General features: G+C 40.4%; 1 pseudogene; it reads left to right on the forward strand.

Annotated features, from left to right (window-relative positions):
* The first annotated feature begins 17,375 nt into the window (after nt 1-17,375).
* Nucleotides 17,376-24,566, forward strand: part of LOC102484691 (coiled-coil domain-containing protein 174-like) — a 33,571-nt pseudogene continuing 26,380 nt past the window's right edge.

Consider the following 24,566-nt stretch of genomic DNA (forward strand, 5'->3'; position numbering starts at 1 on the left):
TCCTGTGCTGCTTTGGATTGTAGTGTCTCTGGTCTCTCACACTGGAACAGCTCCTCAGTCTTTCCCTGACTTTTGTGACCACTGGTACTTTTCTAGATTGTAGGTAAGTTATTTTATAAAATGTTCCTACATAGGGATTTTTGTTTCCTTAGGATTAGATTCCAGTAGTGCTTCTTTGGCTGGGAGTATTACAAATGCAAGTCTTTGTTCACATTGCCTCTTATCTAGTTGTGCACAATTTAAATTTGCCCCATTTCAGATAATGTCCAGTTTGACCACTTGCTTAAGGCACTACCATCCTGCTTCTCCACTGAAAACCTACTGTTCCCCTTTGTCAAAATTGTGTGGGGAGGTGCTTTGAAGCTGTGTATATACCATGCTCCCAGTGTTTTAATTTACTAATATAAATATGGATTTGTGGCTTTCTGTCCAGTGGTTTATAAGTTTTTTTAATTTCAAATTGTCCCAAATTGGGTGAGTGAGAACCTCTTCGAGTTGGCTCCTGTTGCCTTTGGAGATGTTCCCATTGTTTTTAAAAGCACTTTCTCACTTCCTGGGCACAACAGGATTTTCCAAATTCATCTACTTGCCTTGCCCAGCCTTTCCTCCACCTTTTAGTGGAAACATGTAGTTAAGAGCCAAGATTTGTGCCTGAGATGTGCTGCTTACAATTCACATGTCACTAACTCTACTCATTCTCAAAGGATAGTGCTTGGGAGTTTTATGTGTATACACACATGTACGTGTTTTAAATATATCCATCTCTATATATGTTTTTTAATACACACTTGTTAACACATACATATACACCTACATACTTCCTCCTCTACTTAGGAAGAGGGCATCTTCACCCCCACCCAGCTACTGAAATTTTGGCTTTAGAATTAAATTGGGGAAATGAGAGTAGGTATTGACAGAAATCAAGTAAAGATTTTTAAACTATAAATTAAGTAATTACTCATAATTTCATCATTCAGAAACAGCTATATTTTGGTATTTTTCTCCCATAGTAAACACATTAGTAAAGCTGAATTGAGGAGGGTAAAGCATTATACCAAAGACATGAGACTTAAATTTTGAAGGAATTAAATTCAAAATGCATATCATGTTTTTGTATATCCCCTTGCTACTGTAATTTGCTATTTAATGGTGGAGTACATTGAAAAACTGTGTGAATGGACATCTGACTATTAAGCACTGATTCATAATAGGGTTTTACCAATGAAGTTCTAAGGAAAAATGGTAATAAAAATTGTTGTTTTTATAGGCCTTTACAAAAAAAAAAAAAAACCATGTAGGTAAGATTGATTTCATATGAGAAAGGAGTCTATCTCTGGGCTAGATCTGCTACATGGTAAGATAAACTTTATGTGAAATAGATGTCAAGCTGAGACACAAGTCAAATAATTTAACTAAAATCTCTACAAAGTATAATCAGAATTCAGACACATACCCTTAGGCTTCTAAGTCAGTATTTTAACTGCTTAGTTCTTACTACCTCTAGGAAGATTTCACAACAGAGGTTACATTTGAGTTGAACTTTAAAAAAGGAAAAAGCATTTCACAATGCTATTTTGTGAACTGAGGAGGATAAAGCATCATGCCAAGGACATGAGACTTAAATTTTGAAGGAATTAAATTCAAAATGCAAATCAAGTGAAGGAGTATTGTAGGCAGAAGTGACTCCCACTTGCATAGGTGTGAAGGACTGAGTCACTGGGAAGTTCACTAACTGGGAAGATGGCTGTTGGAGTAGAACTCAGTGTGTGAGGTCCACCAGAACTCTTGAGAATGGAGAATGGTTTGTGGTGTGTTCATCCCCAGAGGGGTGCTTTCTCACTTTCACTTTCTGTCTGGTGAGCACAGGTACCCTATAGCAAACTTAAAATTTTAATAACAACTAAGTTTGGCTTTATCAGAAAGAACAGAAAACTGCTGAAGATTAATTAAGTAATGGCGTGACCAACTCTGTGTTTTAGAAAAAGATAACTGGTAGGAATATTTGCAAGGGACTAGAGAAGAAAAGAGGCAAAGTCAGGCTACTACATTAATGTGGATGGTGAAGACCTGAAGCAGGGAAGCAGCATAAGAATGGAGAGGTGATTAATTCAGGAAACATCAGGAGATTAAACCAGTAGGTTTATCTATGTTACTTTATTGGCTGTGTGGGAGGTGAGCAAGAAAAGGAATAGCAATGATTCCAAGATTCCTAGCTTATATATCCTGGTGAATATAACACTACTGACTTAACCTTGTATGCACTTGAGAAAATAGATTTTGGAGAAATGTCAATAAGGGCTGAAAGAACGTTCACTCTTTCATCAGGAGAACTTGGTTCAACTTGGTTGGGGAGAAAATTTAAACTATTTTTAACCTGCATATTTTGAGAAATACTGAAAACGATGAGAAAAAAAAATCTAGGTTTTCTTCAAAACATAAAGGGATAATTTTGAAAGTTAAATGATATATTACTTGATAAATATACAGTTGTTTGAACTATTTCTAATGTGCATGGATGTAATGAGTAGACTCAGATAACGCTGGTTATCTGTAAAGTCAGCTCGTTAGAAAGTGTAAATTAGAGGGACTAGCAAGTGGCATAGTGGTTGGGGTGCTGAACTCTCACATGGCCGGCCACAGTTCGCATCCTGGACCTGGTGACTTGCTTTCTCACTTTTCCTCTTTGTGTGTGTCTATAATCAAAACTTAATAATAAATTAAAATTTTTAAAGAAATGTAAATTAGAAAGACTAAAGACAGCTGTCTCTAGTTGAATTGTTCACATTGCTTGGAATGTTTTAACACCTTGATTTTCAGTTCTAAGCTAGTCTTCCACTTTAATACTTAGGAGATTAAGTAGTCTCTTATGGGAAGACACTGCAGATCTATAACACAGTTCACAGCCATCTTATTTTATTTATTTTAATTCCCAGAAGGCACATGTGCTCACCTGAGACACAGAGAAAGAGAAAGCACCCCTCAATGGGGCATGGTCAAGCCACAATCCCTTCTCCATTTCTCTATCCTGTTGGAATTTGGGGCATGCACACACACGTCTGGCATGTTTTTTCAAGCCTCTGGGGTCAGGATTTGAACTGCAATCAGCTCTGTGGGATCTGGCTCCTTTATTTAGTAGGCTATGAGGCCAGCTCATCCTAACATGCAAAAATTGCATGTTTATCTCAGTAAGGTCAACAAAATGACTTGAGCAACAGTATGTGTAATGAGTAATTACAGATTATGCCACAAACTAATTTTCCTTGGTGGACTTTAGAAATGTTTTGAAAACCTTTTTTGACATTTGGAGTTATTTGACATTAGGTTATTTCAGCTGGGCTACTAGCTAACCAAAAGTTAACAAATTCCTTTGGGGGTAACTTTATTTCTGAATCTGTTAGGGAAAAATTTCACGTTGTCATCTTTACATTGTATATGCTTTTTATTCTGCTTTAGGAATTTTTATTAATATAATGAGATGAAATAACTTACTGTGATTACTGATGGCTTTGACAAAGGGGACATTTACACAATACTGAATTTTTTAACAGGTAAGAATATTCTAGATACTATTGATTGATTGATTGATTGACTAGATTGTGTGTGCACTTGCTAGAGAAACAGGGAGGGAGAGGGAAAAAGCACCCCACACTGGTGTGATTATGCCACAGTCTCTTAATTTCTTCATCCTGCTGGGATTTGGGGCACACATGTACATGCACCAGTCTGTATTTTAAGCTGCCAGGCCAGGTTTCAACTGATAGTTGGCCCTGTGAGATCTGGCTCCCTTAGCCACTAGGGATTGGGTCCAACCCATCTAGATATGAATTTTATTAAAACTCTGAAATTATACTTAATAAATATTTTCATTTGAATGTGTATTTAACTTTCTTTAGTAAAGTAAAATGCTTGAGACAGCCCTGTAGCCTAGTGGATGAAATGGGAATGCTGCATGACCACACCCTATTGGGGAATGCTTTCTCCCTCTTTCTCTCTGACTAGTGCATGCACACTCTAAAAATTAAAAAAAAAGAAAAAAAGGAAAAAAGAAATCAACAAAAGAGGTTTTTGTGGAAAGTCTAAACTGATAAACTTCTGACAAGACTAATGAAGACAAAAAGAGAAGACATAATCAAGGTATCAGGAATGAAAAGGGAAGCTTCATTTGTGTTCCACAGATGTTAAGAAAAGAAAAGTCTATTAAGGCCAACTCTTGCTAATAAACTTTTAAAAAATATGTTTAGTGGTTACTTCATTTCAGAAGTTATTAAAAACTTACAACCACTGATTAAAAGATAAAATAGAAAATGTTAACAGTGCTATATCTATTAATAGTAAATCTGTAATTAAAGAAAAGTTAGACTTAAATGACTTCCTTGATAAATTCTTCCAAACAATAAAAGGAAAAATAATACTAATTTTGGTAATACAGACTATTTCTAAAAATAGTAAAGAAAGGGAAAAATCCTATCATATTTTCTGAAACCAAAATAACTTTGATGTCAAAAACTAGCAAGTACATTACAGGAAAGGAAAAATGAAAGCCTATCTCATGAACATAGATGCAAAAATCCTAAACAAAATATTAGCAACTGAAATCTAGTGAGATATAACATAGAAAACACAGGTATACCTTGTTTCATTGTGCTTTGCTTTATTGCACTTTACAGATACTATTTGTCCTTTTTTCTGGAGAGGTTTTGCTATAGGGTGCATGTGCTCACCAGAAAGAGAGACAGAGAGACAGGAAGCGAGAAATCACCCCCCAGGGGGGATGGCCACACTTCAATTCCTTCTCCTCCATTCTCTGCTCGGGATCTTTAGCACGCATGCACACATGTCCAGTGTGAATTTAAGCCACTGGGTCTGGGACTTGAACCGTGGTCGACTACATGGGAGTCCAATGACAGCCATTACGCCAACTGCTGGCCATATTTGCCTTTTTTTTTTTTTTTATTTAGATTTCATGGTAACCCTGCATGGAACAAGTTTTTTGGTAGCATTTTGCAGCTGCATGTGCTCACTTCATGACTGTCATATTTTGGAAATTCTTGCAGCATTTGAAACTATTATTCTATCAGTTATGGTGATCTATGATCAGTGAACTTTGATATTATTGTTCTTTTTTTGAGCAGTCACAAAACACACCAAGACAGCAGACTTAACTGGTAAATGTACGTATTCTGACTGCTTCATTGACAGGTCGTTCCCCAGTCTCTCTCTGCTTAGGCTTCCTGAGATACAATATTGATATTATATCAATATAATATACAATAATTCTACAAAGGCCTCTGAGTGTTCAAGTGAATGGAAGAGTCACACATCTCTCACTTTCAACACAAGCTATTGAGGAAGGCTTGTCAAAAGACGAGATTATCTGAAAGCTCGTCTGTGCCGAACAGCCAAGTTGAGACAGCAAAGGAAAAGTTCTTGAAGGAAATTAAAAGTGCTACTCCAGTGCTACTCACATGATTGATAAGAAAGTAACCCTGTTGCTTACTAACATGGAGAAAGTTTTAGTGGTCTGGGTAGATCAACCCAGTCACAAAATTAACTTAAGCCAAAACCTAATCCAGAGCAAGGACCTAACTCTTCAGTTTTATGAAGGCTGAAGAAGTGAGGATGCTGCAAAAGAAAACATTGAAGCTAACAGAGTGCTTCATGTAGTTTAAGGAAAGAAGCCATCTCTATAACAAGTGCAAGGTGAAGCAGTGCAAGCTAATGTAAAAGCTGCAGCAAGCTATTCAATGGATCTAGCAAAGAGAATTGATAAAGGCAGCTGCAGTTAACAGATAGTTTATATGAACAGCACAGCCTTATATTGGAGGAATATGCCATCTAGCACTACTTTAGCTAGAGGGAAGTTAATACCTGGCCTCAAAGATTCAAAGGACAGGCTCATTCTTGTTGGTGCAGCTGGTTACTTTAAGTTGGGACTAATGTTCATTTACCATTCCAAAAAAAATTTAGGACCCGTTAAAAGTATGCCAAACTTACTTTGCCTGTGGTTTATAAATGAAGCAGAAAAGACTAGATGACAACACATCAGTTTACAACATGATTTAATGAATATTTAAAGCCTACTATTGAGACCTATTGCTTAGGAAAAAAATGATTATTTTCAAAATGTTGTTTATTGGGCAATGCACATAGTCACCCAAGAGCTCTGGTGGAGATGTACAAGGAGATAAATGTTGTTTTCATGGCTATTGTTACTGTTTGGATAATGGTTTGTACCCCAAAGTTTCATGTTTTATCATTTGTTTCTAGTGGTTGATAATTGGATCATGGAAGCATTGGCCTCATGAAAGGGTTAATGCTCTCTCTTGAGAAACTGAATGAGATCTAGCTCTCACAAGAGGGTTTCTTATAGGTGGTTTGTTCAAAGAGTTGCCTGCACCTCACACTGTCTATATGCCTGCCATCCTCTCTGCTTCTGTCAGCTATGATATGACATAGGCCAGCCTGATGCCAGCTACATGCATTTGGACTTTCCAGCCATTGGAATCATGGGTCAAATACACCTCTACAAACTACCCAGTCACAGGTATTTTTGTTAGCAATGCAGTAACAGACATCTGCTAACACAACAGCCCATGAAATAAGGAGTAATTTGAACTCTGAAGTTTTTGTTTAAGAAATACATATTTAGGGACCAGCAGTTGGCATAATAGCTATACCACTAGACTCCCATGTAGCTAACCATGGTTCAAATCCTGGACCCGATGGCTTAAACTCAAGCCAGTTGCATGTGCATGTGTGCCCAAGATCCTAAGAGGAGAATAGAAGAGGGTAATGGGGCATGGCCATCCCCCCTGGGGGGGGTGATTTCTTGCTTTCTATCTCTCTCTCTGTCTGTCTGGCTAGCGCACATGCCCGATAGCAAAAACCTCTTCAAAAAAAGAGAAATACATATTTTAGGGGCCAACAGGTGGTGTGGTGGTTAAAGGCGCTGAACTCCCACATGACCAACTGCAGTTCAGGTCTCAGACCTGGTGGCTTGCGTTATCACTCTCTTTATCTCTCCCACTTGCTTTGCCCATCTCTGGTCAAACTGAAATAAATAAGTAGATGTCTAAATAAAGTTAAATAAAAATAATTCTATAAAAAAAGAAAGAAAGGGAACCAGCAGTTAGCGTAATGGCTATGTCGCTGGACTCCCACGTAGTCGACCGCGGTTCACGTCCCAGACCCGGTGGCTTAGAACTCACGCCAGGCACGTGTGCATGCGTGCCCAAGATCCTGAGAGGAGAATGGAGGAGAAGGGATTGCGGTGTGACCATCCCCCCTGGGGAGTGATTTCTTGCTTTCTTGCTCTACGTCGCTCTCTGTCTGGCGAGCGCACGCGCCTTATAGTGAAAAACCTCTCCAAAAAAATAAAAAGAAAAGAAAAAGAAATACATATTTTATAGGGCTAGAGCTGCCATAAATACTGATTTCCTCTGATAGGCCTGGGCAAAGTAAATTGAAAACCTGTAAAGGATTCACCCTTTCAGAAGCCATTAAAAGTGTTCATGATTCATAAAAGAAGTGAAAATACCCACAATAACACAAGTTTGAAAGATATTGATCCAACACTCATAGATGGTGTTGAGAGGTTGGGGAATGGATTTAGAAGTATGAAAAAAAAATTTTTTTTTTGGAGAGATTTTTGCTATAGGGTATGTGTGCTCGCCAGACAGACAGAGACATAGAGACAGAAAGCGAGAAATCACCCCCCAGGGGGGATGGTAACGCCGCAATCCCTTCTCCTCCATTCTCCTCTCGGGATCTTGGGCACGCACGCACACGTGCCCGGCGTGAGTTTTAAGCCACCAGGTCCGGGACGCGAACCGTGGTCGACTACATGGGAGTCCAGCGACACAGCCATTATGCTAACTGCTGGTTCCCGAGGTATGAAAAATTTTAAAAAGGTTTATTTATTGGAATTAAACTAAGAAATTAAAAAGTTAACCCAAAGGGAAAAAATTGCTAATATCAATAGTTGACAACATTTACCCAAAAATATATGGGGAACTTCTGCAAATCATTAAGGAAAAGACATCCCAATTAAAAAAATGGGCAAAAAGCTATGAAAAACAATCCACAAAAGAAGATGGTTAGTGCCCAGTAGACATAACAGAAGGTGCTCATTGGTCATCTGAGAATTGCAAATTAAAGCCACAGAATTTCAAAGTTAAGAGCATTAAACAACCCACAGAATTTCAGAATTTGAGCCCTGACAGTTCTGTATGTTGGCAAATGTGAAGCAAGTGGAACAACTCATATATTTCTGGTGGGAATAGATATGTTGCTATTTGGATGACTTTTTCCTACTGCATATGTATACCCAGTATTTCCATTCTTTCTTTTGAAGAGGAGGGTTAGTGTCTGTGCAGTGCAGAGTAGCTTCTAGGATATTTCTTGATCTGAATAGTTACATGAGTGTGTTCACTTCATAACAGATCACTGAATAAATTTATAATTTGTTCACTCCTGAATTTGTTATATTCTAATAAAAGGACTATTTAAAAGAAAGTGAATGAAACATAACTATGTTTTTTTTTTATTCATAGCCATGAATGGTGCTGTTAAAAATACTTTGCAGTCAGGGCCATCAGGTGGTGCAGTGGTTAAGGTGCTGAACTCCCACATGGTCAACCGCAATTTGAGTCCCAGACCCAGTGGCTTGAAAATCATGCCAGGCATGTGTGCATGTGTGCTCGAAATCCCAAGAAGAGAATGGAGAAGGGATTGTGGAGTGCACATCCCCTCTTGGGACTGCTTTCTCACTTTCCCTCTCTCGGTCTCTGTCTCTCTCCAGCACGCACACATACCCTACAGCAAAAACCTAAATAATAATAATATGTAGTCTAGAAGCATATTTCTTAGAACTTTCTGACTATAATAGAACTCCTGGCTTAGACTATTTGTTGAATATGTACTATCATTTGATCTGAAAGCTAAGAACTACTACTAAAGAACTACAGTTATTTCTGTATGAATGGATTAAAATACATATGTGTATGTCATTTCCCCCTTTTCTCTTTTCTAAATTAATGAATACAAGCTGTAAATACTCCAAACAGTGCAGAAATATGCCACGTAGTATAAGCAAAGATAAGTTGTGTAGTGTACTGCTTTCCTGGCTTTGGCTATAAAAGGTCAATTATTTTAAAATATTAAAATTCTAACAACTCCAATCCAACACCTTGAACGTCCCCCACACTAAGGTCAGAGCGTTTTATAAAGTTTTACTGCACGTTTGGGGGATAACCAATGAGCAGCTCCAAAGGTGATTTGCTCTGCTATTGGCAATGATTTTTCTTAGGTTCATGAGCCCCAAATTCAGTATCAGGGACCCTGTGGAGTTTCTGTCAGTCTCCTGATGTTGAGACCAATTTAACGCCCATCAGCAAAACTCTCCAAGAACTTTCATGCTCCAAATCCAGACTCAAAGTGCTTCTCTCTGCCCTACTCCTGAGTCCAAAGCCCATTCATTTTTCTGCCTTAAAATGATTGCGAGTGGGACCAGGATGTCAGTCACAGTAGAATGGATTTTTCAAATCACAAGTTAGTCCATTTTAATATGGCCACATAGGAACACTGAGATTCCTATATAATTCCACACATAGGAAAGCACTTGTCCAAGGCTTCAAGAGCCCAGACCGAATTAATGATGATAGCTAACGTTCATGCAGCACTCACTCTGTGCAGATGCTATTTAAATGATTCCACATTCAATCTACACAAAATTCTCTGAGGTCAATGCAAATATTATCATCTTTTTATGGATGGAAGAGTTGAAGCGTGGGGGCCCAGCAGGTGGTGTGGTGGTTAAAGTGCTAGACTCCCACATGGCTGACTACGGCTTGAGTCTCAAACATGGCTGGGACTCTCTCTCTCTCCCTCTCCCCCCACCCCGGTGAGCACACAAACCCTATAGCAAATTTTAAAATAATAATTATTTAAAATTAAGAGAAATAAAAAGAGTTGAAGCATGGAAAAGCCCAACATATATCCAGCCAGGTAGTAGAAGGTAGAGCCAGGACTGAACACAGGCAGTCAGATATTGGCATCTATATAAGGGGACTTAAAGAAGTTAATAAAAAAAGAAATATAAATACCAATTTATTTTGGGCAAAAAAAGGTCTAAATCCCTGCATAATTTTTGTTTGTTTGTTTGTTTTTGTTTTTTAAGGTTTTTGCCATAGTGTGCCTGTGCTTGCTGGAGAGAGAGAAACGGAGACAGAAGAAAAGTGAAATCGCCCCCTGGAGGGATGGCCACACCATAATCCCTTCTCTATTTTCGTCCTGGGATTTTGGACACACATGCGTCCTGCTCAGCATGAATTTCAAGCCACCAGGTCTAAGAATTAAATTGTGGTCAGCCATATGGGAATCCAGCACCTTATGGCCATACCACCTGCTGGCCCTGAGTTTTTCTTATTTTTTTTTTTTGTTTTGTTTTGGAGAGGTGTCCCCCCCCTCCCCCCGCTATAGGGCTCGTGCGCTCGCCAGACAGAGAGAGACAGAGAGACAGAAAGCGAGAAATCACTCCCTGGGGGGGGATGGTCATGCCGCAATCCCTTCTCCTTCATTCTCCTCTCGGGATCTTGGGCACGCATGCTCACGCGCCCAGCGTGAGTTTTAAGCCCTAAATTTTTCTTAATACACATTTTTCATAACTTTTTTAAGACTCCTTGTATTCTGTTGAACATCATGCTACATTTCTTACAAAATCAGTTGCTTAGGGAACCAGCAGTTAGCGTAATGGCTATGTTGCTGGACTCCCACGTAGTTGACCGCGGTTCGCGACCCGGACCTGGTGGCTTAAAACTCACGCCGGGCGCGTGTGCATGCGTGCCCAAGATCCTGAGAGGAGAATGGAGGAGAAGGCACTGTTCCATATGAGGTAGCTCAGTGAACAAAGTTCCCGACATTGTTGAGCTTATATTCTAGCAGCGGAAGCTGGACAATCAGTATAATTAGTACATAAATTCTGTAATACACTAGAAAGTGATAAATGCTTTGGGGAAAGAGGGAATAGACCCAGATATAGAGAAAAAGAGGGTTATGAGGGAAGAGCATCTGTTTTTAAAATGGCGGTCAGGACGGCAGAGAAAGCATCATCTCTGAACTCGTGTTTCATCAAGTGAAGTGATGGTGACAGGGGAGCCCACACCTAAGTAAAGGAGAGAAGGACGTCTGTACGCCTCTGTGTTTGTTGAGAATCTGATCGGAACCGTGTTGCATGGGTATATTAATTTGGGAAGAACTGGCATTTTTAATATTAAATTCTTTCCATCCAAGAAGATGGTGTATCTTTCCATCTGGTTTTATGTTCTTGAGTGATAGATATTTTTCATTTAAGTTCAGCACACTTACTTTTCAATGGATTTGAATTTAAGTTCTACTTGGATTTATTCCTAGGGCTTTTCTAGGAAAACAGTTGTTTCAGTTCGTGCCACACTTTTTTCCATGTTAAACATCAGCGTTTTTATCCTTTGATTTATAATCACAGAAGAAGGAAGAAAGGTTTGAGGAAACATCCAACTCAAAATAGTCTGTTGTTACCTGGCATGTTGTCTTCCTGGCTAACCCTTGCTTGCAAGTTTATTTTGCTCACTGAAAACCAAACAAGATGAAGCAGGGATCAGTGAGTCTCCTAGAGTAACAGTGGACAAGATAAGGCCAGCAATGGCCATGAGAACAGACTGCCCTGTGCCATTATTTGTTGATATAACTATGGTTGTCAACAAGACCAGAGAGAAGTGACAAGCAAGGCCATTGACCTCATGGCCTCTTGGGTTGGGTCTACATATGTACCTTTGACACCGATGGCCAGAGAGGAGTGAATGCAAAGAACTGTACAAGTGGGGACCATAGGGACTGATATACTGTGTGGTCCAGGCCTGATTGTGCAAACCAGAGGAAATGGAGTGCATGCCAGATCGATGAAGCTATAACTCTTACTGTAAACCACCACAGACACACGTAGTTGGCAAAAGTATTTTCCATCAGTGGAATGTGCCAGTGCATAGAGATGGAGAAGCTAGATAAAAAATAAGAGCAACAGCATCATGACAGACATGGGCATTCTAGACTAAAATGAAGTGGATACAAAAACATTGGATTTGCTGTTGCAGCCTGCCAGCATGCTTCTGGGGACACTGTGACTCACAGAAGGCAATCAGACCAGTGAGGACAAGATGGTACAAGAGGAGATGGGGCAGAGAAAGGAGGCACAACACTGATTCTGTCTTCTTTGGGCTGGAAGAAAATACTCAGTGGTCCAGCCAGGTGGCATGATGGTTAAGGCAGCTGAGTCCCACGTGACCAACAACGTGGTTGAGTCCCACACCTGGCAGCCTGAAAAAACTTACTAGGCACATGTGTATGCATGCCTGAAATCTCAAGATGAGAATGGAAGAGAAAGGACTGCAGTATGGCTACCTCCACCTCTTCCTCTGGCAAGTACAGGTGCCCTATAGTAAAAACGAAAAAAGCAAAGGCGAATATTTGGCCTTGGAGGTTATACACAGAATACAGTGAATTAGTTGTGCCCAAATAAACAAACCACTTGTCATTTACTAACATAGATGTTGTTTCTTACCAATTTCTTTGTTTTCAGTTGTTCGGAAGTTAAAGTAAAAGCAAAGGAATCTTCTGCACCCAGCTAACTTGAAAGCCATGGTATCTGTGGCTACTAGGACACTGTCAGGACCCAGCTTCGTCGACCATGGCAAGATTTGAGGTTATGGAATGCATGGTTATTGTCTGGATCCAGGAATGACAACACTCCTTTTGGGTGTTCATTTTTTAGCTGAGTAGTGAGTCAAGTGAACCACAGGCAGGGCAAGAGTTAAGTATGGCAAACTGCATATGCAAAATAAGAAAGACCGAAAATGTTACCAGCATATTTTTAAACAAAAGACAGGAAAATGGTGGCTCTTCTGGATATGGAAATTTTTTTCCTTTTTACACATATTGACAGTCAGAAGGGGGTTATTATTGAGAATATGGGTAAAGTTACTGCCAGTTTCTGCTGGTACTCATGTTTAAAAAGAAACTATGGAAACCAAAAGAAGGAATATTAATTAAGTTCAAATTTGGAATGTCTTTGCCAGGAGTGGATGAATGAATTCAATGAAGCGACCTGTTGGGTTATAATTCAGTGTTTTGTTAGCATTTTAATAGAACATTGAACTTTTCATAAATTAACACTTTGTTTTAATAATCTTATTAAAAGGTTATTTCTTGATAAGATTAGTCCTGGAATGTGATTTTTTTTAAATTTAAAGAACCAGTGCATATTTTTCATTCTTTTCACAATTTTAAATAACTTGGTTAAACTGAAAGATGTGATACACTGAAAATATTAGTGCATGTATATGTTAAAATGCACAAAATACTATAGACAAGTCAATGTCTTTCTCCCTCCAAGCTCTGTCTCTCCTGACTGCTAACTGAAAAAAACCTGTTATCAGTTTCTTGTGGCTACTTTAGAGAGATGATTTGCACATAGTAACATCTTTCATACAAATTCACGTAGTGTCTGCTGTGAGGCCTTATTAGCACTTTAAAAAAAGGTTCCGTGTTATATATAAAATATGAATCTTTCAAGGCCTTTTATTAGTATATCGTTTGAGTCTTATTCACTAAGAACACAAGCCTTTTTAAAAAGAGTATTTTCTAGTGGTGAAAGTCATATGGATGCCTGGAGAGGGTAATGCTAATGAGAAAACACAAAATGGGGAAATTATTCACCTGAATAAACCTGGAGAGTTTACAAGGAAAGCTTCACTGGTCTCTGCAGGGTTTAAAGGAAGTTTCCACTTTACCATGTGAATACGTCGTGGTCGTCTTAGTCCTTAGACTAATTTGCTTCTTTCTGGTGGGGAGGATAGCAATGTTGAGAAAACACGGACTAAACCGAAAATCAGCTCCATTTAAATGTGAAGCTGCGTTCTAAACACAAGCATAGTCTGCTGAGGGGCTCTGCACATTAAGCTGCATGCCTTGCTGAGTTTTATTCCAAATAGACAACAGCAGATGGTAACAATGCACTTCTCATAGATGGTAGGAGGGAGGCAGTCTTGTTTCAAGTAATACTATTTCTGGGCGATAATCCAAAATGCGCAGTAGGCAGAAGTTAAAAGGAAGCGCTTGCTTTTAGGTTTTTAAAATATATCCCTTAATCCTGGGTGATGATTGACAATCATGATTTAGAGTATGAGGGGCCTCTCTTTAATCCAGCAAGTTTGATGTTATTTGCGTATCTAGTAGGGCTTTTATTCAACTAAAACTAAGTGGAAGCCTGTGCAATTGATGCCACATTTCAGAATTGATTCTTGGCCTGGTACTCTATTTACAGATTAGTAAGTACACGGGATCCGTCCTCCTCATCTTTTTGAAATTTAAAGGTTCTAAAAGGCACATTTACAATTAAAATGTTTCTTGGTGTGTAAGAGTATGACCAGGAGATGACGTTTGTCCCCCATAATTTAATTTCTTGAGGAAAGAAGCAGTCGGTAAGATTATATTAATCCTGATTTGATTATCAAAATATAATATTAGCTATTGGTATTTACACATGATTAAAATGTTGTCATTACTGGCTTCATGTATTTTGTTATAAGTACTTTGGGGAAATTTTAGTGAATTACCTCCAAGCTTATTGTTCCTGTTACAGTAGGTTTCTAGTGAAGCTTTTCTAGGACATAGATCCATGCTCAGCCATTGTCTAACTATTGCTTTATCAGCTCTGACGATAATTTAACTTAAAGCACACATTACTAACATAGTTCAACCATAAGCTCCAAAACATAATGTAATGCAACCAAAGGAAATGCACAAGAATGAAAGTTAACCAATGAATTTTATAAGTCAAATTTAAACAAGTCCTGGGGTTCATGTCCCTGCCACAGTTGTATTAAACAAAGTAGAATGGATTTATGAGGCATGAGAGAGGGTATTACATGAGGTGCAAATGATAGAGTGTTTGCCTTGTTTTCTCGTCGTGTACATTATGTAGTTCGTGGGAACGTATCAAGAAGTAAAATAGAAAATCATTGCAGAAAATTTGGAAAATATAAAGAGAAAACATTACTCTCAGTCCTAACTTTCAGAAGCGATCATGTACATACTTCTCATTTTGTTTTTGTTTATTTCCTCATCGTATTGCACTGCAAGCATCCAGATTTAGGGGCTAACATATACTTCCCAGGAACCATCCCAGATCTGGGAGTGTGCAGAAGCATGCCAACAGGGGTCCTTGCAGCCTCTGGAGCTGGGGGAGAGTGACACAGACTGCGACAGGTTTGCTCTATGTCTTGTAGCTGCATCAGTAGAGTGTTCTTCCTATAAAAACCCGGTGATGGGATCCTTTGTGTTTGGAATAGATTCTAAGCTAATAACTGAATGTTGATAAAAACCTCTTCCTGTTAACATTTCAAAAGCATGTTTTTGCTGCCAAATCATGTATTTGATATTTAAAGGCTAATAAAACAAATCTAAGTGATAGGAAAATCATACTGGAATATCCATTGCAAAACATTTATTCGACTCAAATTCCTTCTTTGCCTTTGGACTCGCAGTTTCTTGCATAGATGACTGCATGATTGTCACAGGAAAACAGTACTTGCCTACAGCTTTGCTCAGTTGATTCGTAAGAACTGCATAGGTTACCCATCATATCTTTGCAAGGATTCTCTGAGAAGAGTGTTGACAGATTTAGGTCTACAGGCTCAAAAATTAAATCCCAACTCTTTAGACTGCCAAATCCAGGACAAAGTCAAGATCTTTCCTTTTCAGTAAGATGACCATCATCTGAGACAACTAAACTGTCACGTGGCTTTTCCTCTTCCAGGACTGCTCTTCTCTACCTCCCTCCCTGATAATCACTGACTGCATTTCTCCCTTTGAGATGTATTCAAATGTCCATGTGCTAAGTAGCCTTTGTCTACTGCCCATGCCCCACCCCAAGGTCCCCGGCCCCTCCTTCGGCACTGCCGTAGCACTGCGCATTACACATGTATGTGTATACACATGCACGCACGCATGCACGCACACATACACACTCCTCCACAGCTCTCACCACCTCTAGTTTCCATTGTTTGTTTACTGTCTCCTCTTTACCTGTGAGCTCTCATAGCCTAGCATAGCATTTAAAAAATGGTTTGTTGACAGATTGACTTACTAAAAGATGAATAAACAAATGGTGGATGACTTTGCTCACAAGATAAAGGAACCCAGCACCTAGCACATGTCTAGCAGATAGTGCGCATCAGAGAACTAACAATCTCTAATGCTTTACAGCTCTTCGTGAATTGTTATCAGACATTGTGTTCAGTGTTGTAATGAATTACTCATTTATGGGGATCTTATTACTATCCGTAATTACAGAGGAGGCAACTCCAAGGCTTAGAAAGAGTAAATCAGGGCCAGTCAGTGGGATGGTGGTTAAAGTGGCTGGATCCCATATGGCTGACCGCACAGTTTGGCTCCCAGGCCCTGTGGCTTGAAAAACATACCAAGCTCATGTGTGTGCATGCCCAAAATCCCCCCAAAAAAGGGAAGAAATGGAAAAGTAGAGATTGTGGCCTGACTATCCCCCGTGCAGTGGTACTTTCTCCTTCCTCCCCCCCCCATAAGTGCCTGTGTCCTCTGACAATTTTTTTTTTTAAAAAAGGAAAGAGTAATTTGTTTAAAGTTATACAATCGGTGGCTCAGTGGGCAAGCACTGAAAGTCATGCTGTCTCATTCCAGAGTCTGCATAGTTACTAATATCAAAGACTGCCTTTTTCTGCAGCATCCCATCAATACTTGAATGCATGAATGAATGAATACTCTCTCTAAAATGCGAAGTTATAGTAAGAAGTTATAGTTAGGTGAGCACTCGGAACCAGATTCATAGTAAGTGTCTGATGAATGGCAACAGGACTGGCCTTGTTTTAATCATACAGTCTACCTGAAAGCAACCCAATAGCATCAGTGAGAATCTGACATTAAGAAATTAGGACTGGTTTGAAATACGTGTGTTTGAGATTGTTGAAAATATGGTTTAGTAGGGAGGGGTCAATATCAGCAAGGATGGTATTGGATTTTTTTACTTTTCTTCCTTTCCTATTCTTTTGTCTTCTCCCCTTCTGCCTTTTTTTTTTAAAAAACTTCATTTTATTTTTGAGGGAGAGTGTTTGGGAGAGAAAGAGAGTAGGTCACCCCCTCCAGGATTTAAACTTCATTTTATTTTTGAGGGAGAGTGCTTGAGAGAGAAAGAGAGTAGGTCACCCCCTCCAGGATCTTGTCATGCTGTGATTCCTTTCCCCAACCCTCTAAGTCAGGATCTTGGACGTGTGCCATGTTCATCATATTTCTGTTTGACTCGGGATATGAACATGTGGTCAGTGAAGTCGTCTACTTCAGTAGAAGCTGGACTGTGTTTGCCCTTCATGTTAGAAGATCAGTTCATTGAAACATGTTTCCGTGGTATTCAGAGCACTCCTAATACACTGCTGCTACAGGCGCCTGTCGGGTTGGTCCATCCCATAATCTGGCTCTGGAAAAGAGTGATACTGTTATGACAAGAGTCAAAGGATGACACAAGTTCCAGGTGATCTCCCTGGCTCAGTGGCTCTCAGCCCTAGTTCTAAGTGAGCAGTCATTGGGAAGTGTTTAAAATGGTCAGATTCCTAGCAAACAATTTCCGAGTTTTTGATTAAGGAGACCTCAGGGTTGGGACTGACTTGTATTTGTGAGAAGGTCAGCCCTGCGGTCCAGAACTAAGGAGACAGTATGAAAAGATCTCCTCAGTGCCTGGCTTATAACTAACAGTAACAATTAACTATAAATAAAATATACGCTTCCCCTATTCTGAGACTTCTTTAATGGGATGGCAAACAGAAAGAGAGGATGGAAATTTATTTCTAGCCCTGCCAAGGTGAGAGCGAAGTCTGTCCGTGGGTATACTAATACCTGGCAGACATAGTTCAGTGACGCACCAACTCAGTGTTTCATTATAATCGACTAGAGGAGATATAAAAAATAATCTGAGTTCAATGGCAAAATGTTGTGGTATTTTTAGCACCCCTAATGTGCTGATGCCATGCACTCCCACCCCTAGGGATTCTGATCTCATTGGCCCAGGGTATGGACTGGTTATTAGGAATTTTAAAACAGTAAACGAGTGGAAGGACCACTGGTTTCATTGAAGGGACTACAACAGACATAAGGGAACTGACTCTGACAATACCCCTTCAACTGTGGTAGCTTCTTGGAATGGTCCGCCCACCACTCCCAGAGTCTAACTCAGAATGCAGCTCTCTGTTTCAAGGGCAAGGAAGAAGATGCCATGAATGTGTAGGAATCTATTGTTTTCTTCTAGAAGTTCCAGATGGAAACTCTGGAAGAATTTCATGGAAGTACATTTTTGATGTGTACTTTTGTTCTACCCTTATTCATACTAAGAAAACTTCTGGCATTAATTAAATTTCCTAACCTAAGGTGTAGGCTGGCCAATAACAATAGCCACTTAGCAATTGAAGATTTCCATGAAAGTGAGTATGTTGGGGTTATAACTCTTGGGCAGTAGATTAGGATGAGCCACTTTGCAAGGGCCCAGTTACCTTCACACACAATGATGCAGCTGTGGCTCAGAGCCCACAAAGTAAAAACCAGACCCTGCTTTCTTGGCAATCCTACCAAATTTCCATCCTATGAGGTTATTCAGAGAGCCCACTTTAATGGATTTCCTTTACAGGGCAACCCAAGGACCACCTTCAAAGCATTTGCCATGTTAAAATGAATCAGGGCATCTCCTCTTCTAGTCAAATGCTAGAAAGCACAAACAGGTATTTGTCTTTTTAAAATTTTTTGTTTTTTAAGTTTCCTATAGGGCATGTGTGCTCACCAGGAAGGGACAAAAAGAGATAGAGAAGGAAGCAAGAAATCCCCTCCTGGGGTTCGGGGGTAGATAGCCATGCCATAATCCCTTTACTCTACTCTTGGGATCCCGGGTACACACACACATGTACCCAGTGTGTTTTTCAACTGCCAGGTCAGTTACTCAGACTGGGAATAAAGCTACCCTAACCTCCACACCTCCTGCTGGCCCCTGGGCAAGTATTTAAAGCAGGCCCAAGAAGGAAAATAATCTGCCAGCATAAAAGGAAAATAGAGGGGCCAGCAGTTGGCATAATGGCTATGTCGCTGGACTCCCATGTAGTCGATCACGGTTCGAGTCCCAAACCAGATAGCTTAAACTCACACTGTGGATGTGTGCCCAAGATCCCAAGAGGAGAATAGAGGAGAAGGAATTGTGGTGTGGCCATCCCCCTTGGGGGGTGATTTCTCTCTTTCTGTCTCTGTTTCTCTGGCAAGCACAAACACCCTATAGCAAAAACCTCTTAAAAAAAAAGAAAGAAAGGAAGGAAGGAAGGGAGGGAGGAAGGAAGGAAGGAAAGAAGGAAGGAAGGAAGGAAAGAAGAAAGAAAGAAAGAAAGAAAGGAAAGGAAAGAAAGAAAGAAAGAAAGAAAGAAAGAAAGAAAGAAAGAAAGAAAGAAAGAAAGAAAGAAAAAGAAAAAAGAAAGAAAGAAAGAAAGAAAGAAAGAAAGAAAGAAAGAAAAGAAACGAAGGAAGAAAGAAAGAAAAGAAAAAGAAAAGAAAAAAGAAGAGAAGAGAAGAGAAAAGAAAAGAAAAGAAAGAAAAGAAAGGAAAGAAAGAAAAGAAAATAGAAATAAGGGAAGGGGCTAAATGTCACCAATGTGAACACGAGTCAAAGAGTGGTGTGTCTGAGAGGCAAATCAGAAAGATTTTTAAGCCAAGTGCAAGTATCTGAAGCCCTCTCTTGTTGCTAGGTCATAAAGCTCAGTAGTGAAGGTGAAAACATAGGATGCCTACCTCTACAGGGAGCAACTCCTCTCTCTCTCACTCTCCCTCTAATCTTACAGCCTGCCTGAAACATTCCACTACTAAGGCTTTGTTATGATAGAAAATGCAATTACTGCCAGAAAGGGTAATATTATAAGCCTTTTTATTAATGTCTATACAGTGATTTTTCAACTCTAGTTGCATGTTAGAATCACTTAGAAGAGGTTTTTCTCTCTTTCTTTTTAAGTATTGAGGCTGGAGCTCCGCTATCAGAGATTCCGATGCAATTTATCTCAGGTGGAGCCCAGGCATTGGCATATTTTTTAAACATATAAAGCAATTTTAATGTGCAGCCAAAGTTGGGAACCACTGGTCCAAAGTGTGAAAAATTTGATCATATCCTTTCTGGAGGGCAGATTTTGATTGGGAAGGAAAGAAAACTGAGTCCTTGGCCGAAGGGAGGTAGGGAGAAGTACCTGGAGTTTTTATAGGAAGACTTTTATAGGGGGGAGTGGTGGAGATTAGGAAAGGGGAGGTGGTGCTGAAAATAAACTTCTATTTGCCGGTTTTTGCCTAGGGCTGGCTCTGACCCAGGACAGAAGAGAGATAAGAAGCAAGGAGGAGAATGAGCTTATAAGAAAAGTGCATCTTCATGAATACATATTTAAAGCTGTCTCAATAAGCATTCTCAACATCACTGGTTTTCTGAAATTGACCACCCTTAACAAAGCAGTTTGACTTCCTACAGTACTCCTTCTTCCTGGATAACCCTAAAATAAAAACTTTAGCAAAATTGAGTATTAAAATACTGGGAGTGGCAAACAAAGTGTCTTTTTAAAGATTCCTTGGCATAGTTTATGTAAGAACCTTTAAGTGTATCCTGGAAGAAATGTATTACTCTGTTACACAGTGAAGTCACTGTGTAAATATCCTAAAAAAAAAAAAAAAAAAAAAAAAAAAAGGCAATCTAATTTTATCTTGTTTTTGTTGGTTTTTGCATCTTATGCTGGCCAAACAGCTTGTGCCTTGCCCCTATTCTCCTGTTATTTGCACAGTATGGAAATTTTAGTTTTGTTGGTCGTCTTTTGATTCTGTTCAGAAACTGCTGCACATCTGTCCTGGGGCCTCTGAGAGGCAGTGTGGCATCATGCATTGAGCCTGCGCAGCCTGGGTTTGAATCTCAATTCTTTGACCTTGGGTAACCTTACTGGATTTCCATTTGCTCATCTGTGAAATGGGGATGACACTAACCCTTGCAGAATTGTGAGACTTGAAAGAGAACATCTGAAAACTGCTTTGTCAACAAGAATGTGCTGTGCAAGGGAACTTGTCCCCCTTTTTTGACCCATCCCACAGGGAAGACCTTCAGCATAGCCTGGAAGAGGACTGGAAGACTTGGGGATTGGTAAAGGCACCTGCTCTTGGTCTGTGCATTCTTTAAGGGAAGATGTGCTGAGAATATCCTCTGTTCTGCCTGACGTCACAGCCCAAACTCTGCCCTAGAAGCCAGCATTAGATAGACGTGTGTGGACTACTGGGCTTGTGGATATGACCTTAAAAAGTTTCTAGATTAAGTCACTTCAGCTTGTGATAATCGGAGCGTGCTGTGTGTGCATGTGTGTGCGTGTGTGTAATTCATGATAGTGTGTACATACAATGGAGAGAAGGAAAAAAAGCACCCTGGACAGGATCTCATCACGTGGCAATCCCTTCTCCGCAGCCCTCCAGCCCTCAGGATCCTGGGCATACACCCATGTGCCCAGTGCTGCCTCAAGTCCACCAGAACTGACGAACCTGCTGTTTAGCTTGCTACTGACTGTGCCAGCAGCTGTGTGGCTTTGAGCACACAGGACCAGAGTTTCATCATCTTAACTGAAGGTCCACTGGTCTCTTAGTCCTCAAAGGGCCTTTTTTTTTTTTTTTAAGAGACATTTTTGGTGTAGAACACATGCACTCACCAGAGAGACAGAAACAGAGAGATAGTGAAAAATCACACACACACACACACACACACACACACACACCCGGGGAGATGGCCCTGCCACAATACCCACCCACACACACACACACCCCGGGGGAGATGGCCCTGCCACAATCCCTTCTCTAGTCCCCTATGGAGATTTTGTGCACATACACATGCACCTGTCGTGAGTTTTAGACTGCTGGTCCAGACTTAAACCATGGTCTATGATGTGAAAGTCAGCAAAGTAACCATTATGCCATCTGCTGGTTTCATTAACGGCCTCTTTCTTGATCCCTAATTCCCTGGGCATGTGAGTGTCTCCCAAACCAAAAATTCAAGGCAACTCTGAGCAAAAGCTCTATTGGTAGGACTCGTGGCTGTTCATCCATATTGTACGATGAAATCTCATGAGTCAATACCATTGAAAAGGAAATACAGAGACTTGTTTTTCCTTCCTTACTCTGAGACTGCCCTCGTTTTGATCTAGGACAGTGATTCTCCAAGTGTGATTCTCAGGCCAGAAGCTATCAGTATTAACATCTTGCAGGGAACTTGTTAAAAATGCAAATAAGGCACTGGCCCTACCCCAGACTCCTGAGTTAGATGCTCCTGTGGTAAGGCCAGCTGTGTGTATTCGAGAAGCCCACCAGGTGATTCTGAGGATCACTGAAGTTTGGGAACCGCTTTATCTAGAAGTCACCTACCTAGGGAGCTGCGAGCAGCTGTTTTCTCTCTGGGTTCATTAGAAATAGAGCTGGTGATCTTCAGGTGCTGCTCTTAGATACATTCATCGCCACACCCTTGGGGAGTTGAGCTTTTACTCGTTGGTCACTCTCCACCAGATTGATGAAAAGTTGTAAACTGCTTGAATTCACAAATGGTGTCTCTTCTTAGAGTGTACAGCCATCCTTTTCAATCCAATGAGTTCAGGACCAAAACCCTCAGACTGGTTGGTCAGCAGTGGGATAGAAGACAAGATTAGGAGGAAAAAGGAAAGCCTTCTCCAGAGTTCCATAGTCAGGAATGGGAGCCACTGAGTAGTGGGCCGGGATGCCAGACAAGCAGGAGGAAGCTGTAGGTCCTGTTTTTCTGGATGATTGTCTGTGGCACAGGACTGATTTGGTGAGGGTCATACATTTTTTTCCTGATTAATTTTATTTTAAATTTACAAATTACAGTTGCATATGTTAATAAGGGGCAACATGATCTTATGGTTTATTAATATAATTAAATCACGCTGATTAACAAATCATAACATCGTTTTTGTGAATGAGAATATTTGAAATTTACTGTCTTAGCAATTTTGATGTGTACAAAACACTATGATGATATTCTCTCTATTGTCCAATAGATCTCAAAAAACATACAAAAAATGAAAAAGTCTTTCTCCTCTTTTTTTTTTTTTTTTGAGAGGTTTTCGCTATAGGGCGCATGTGCTCACCAGACAGAGAGAGACAGAGAGACAGAAAGCGAGAAATCACCCCCCCCCAGGGGGGATGGCCACACTGCAATCCCTTCTCCTCCATTTTCCTCTCGGGATCTTGGGCACGCACACACACACGCCCGGTGTGAGTTTAAGCTGCCGGTTCCGGGACTTGAACCGCATTCGACTACGTGGGCGTCCAGCGACATAGCCATTACGCTAACTGCTGGTCCCCAAAAATCTTTCTCCTCTTGAGGAGGCTTGTGCCCTTTGACCATTATCTCCCTGCTACCCCCAGCCCCCAGGCTCTAGTAACTACATTCGACGCTCTGCTTCTATGAGTTCCATTGTTTTTTTTTTTTTTTTTTTTGAGAGATTTTCACTGTAGGGTGCGTGCGCTCGCCAGACAGAGAGAGACTTAGAGACAGAAAGTGAGAAATCACCCCCCAGGGGTATGGTCACGCCGCAATCCCTTCTCCATTCTCCTCTCGGGATGTTGGGCACGCACGCACACGCGCCCGGCGTGAGTTTTAAGCCACCGGGTCCGGGACACGAACCGCGGTCGACTACGTGGGAGTCCAGCGACATAGCCATTACGCTAACTGCTGGTTCCCTGAGTTCCATTGTTTTGATTCAACTTGTGAGAGAGAACTTTTGATATTTGTCTTCCTGTGCCCAGCTTATTTCACTTAGCATAATTCTCCAGTTTCATTCATGTTGTTTCAGAGGACAGAACTTCTCTTTTTCAGGGATGAATAGTATTCCATTGTGTACATATGCCACACTTTCTTCATCTATTTTTCTGTTGATGGACCCTTAGGCTGATTTCAAAATGTGGCTGTTGTGAATAAGGCTGCAATGAACAAAAGGATAGACATCTCTGCAACATACCAGTTTCAAATCTTTTGGGTAAAAAAGGGGGCTTGCTGAATCAAATTGTAATTCTCTTGTCAGTTTTTTGAGGCAACTTCATACAGTTTTTCATAATGAATGTACTAATTTACATTCCCATCAATAGAGCCATAATTTAGATTCATCTCAGAGGTTGAACCATGAGGGAACCATAGAAAGGGCAGAGACCAAAGATAGTCTGCCTAATTGCGTTTTATTTCCCATCAGAATGCTGTCATGTGGAAAGCATTTTCTTTCTTTTTAAAGGGACTTTAACCTTTCTGTACACAGGACAATGGTGGTAGGAAGGGGACTTACCTCTGTGCAAAGCCATGTGTTCTAGTCCTGTCTTGCCACCAGCTTGCTGTACCTTGAGCGGTCAACTCCCTGGACGTTTGTTCCTCCAACTGTGAAAAAGGGTTTGATTACATCACCCCTCGGGTC

This window comes from Tupaia chinensis, unplaced genomic scaffold (genome assembly GCF_000334495.1).
Source record: "Tupaia chinensis unplaced genomic scaffold, TupChi_1.0 Scaffold000133_1, whole genome shotgun sequence".
NCBI classification, from domain to species: Eukaryota; Metazoa; Chordata; class Mammalia; order Scandentia; family Tupaiidae; genus Tupaia; species Tupaia belangeri.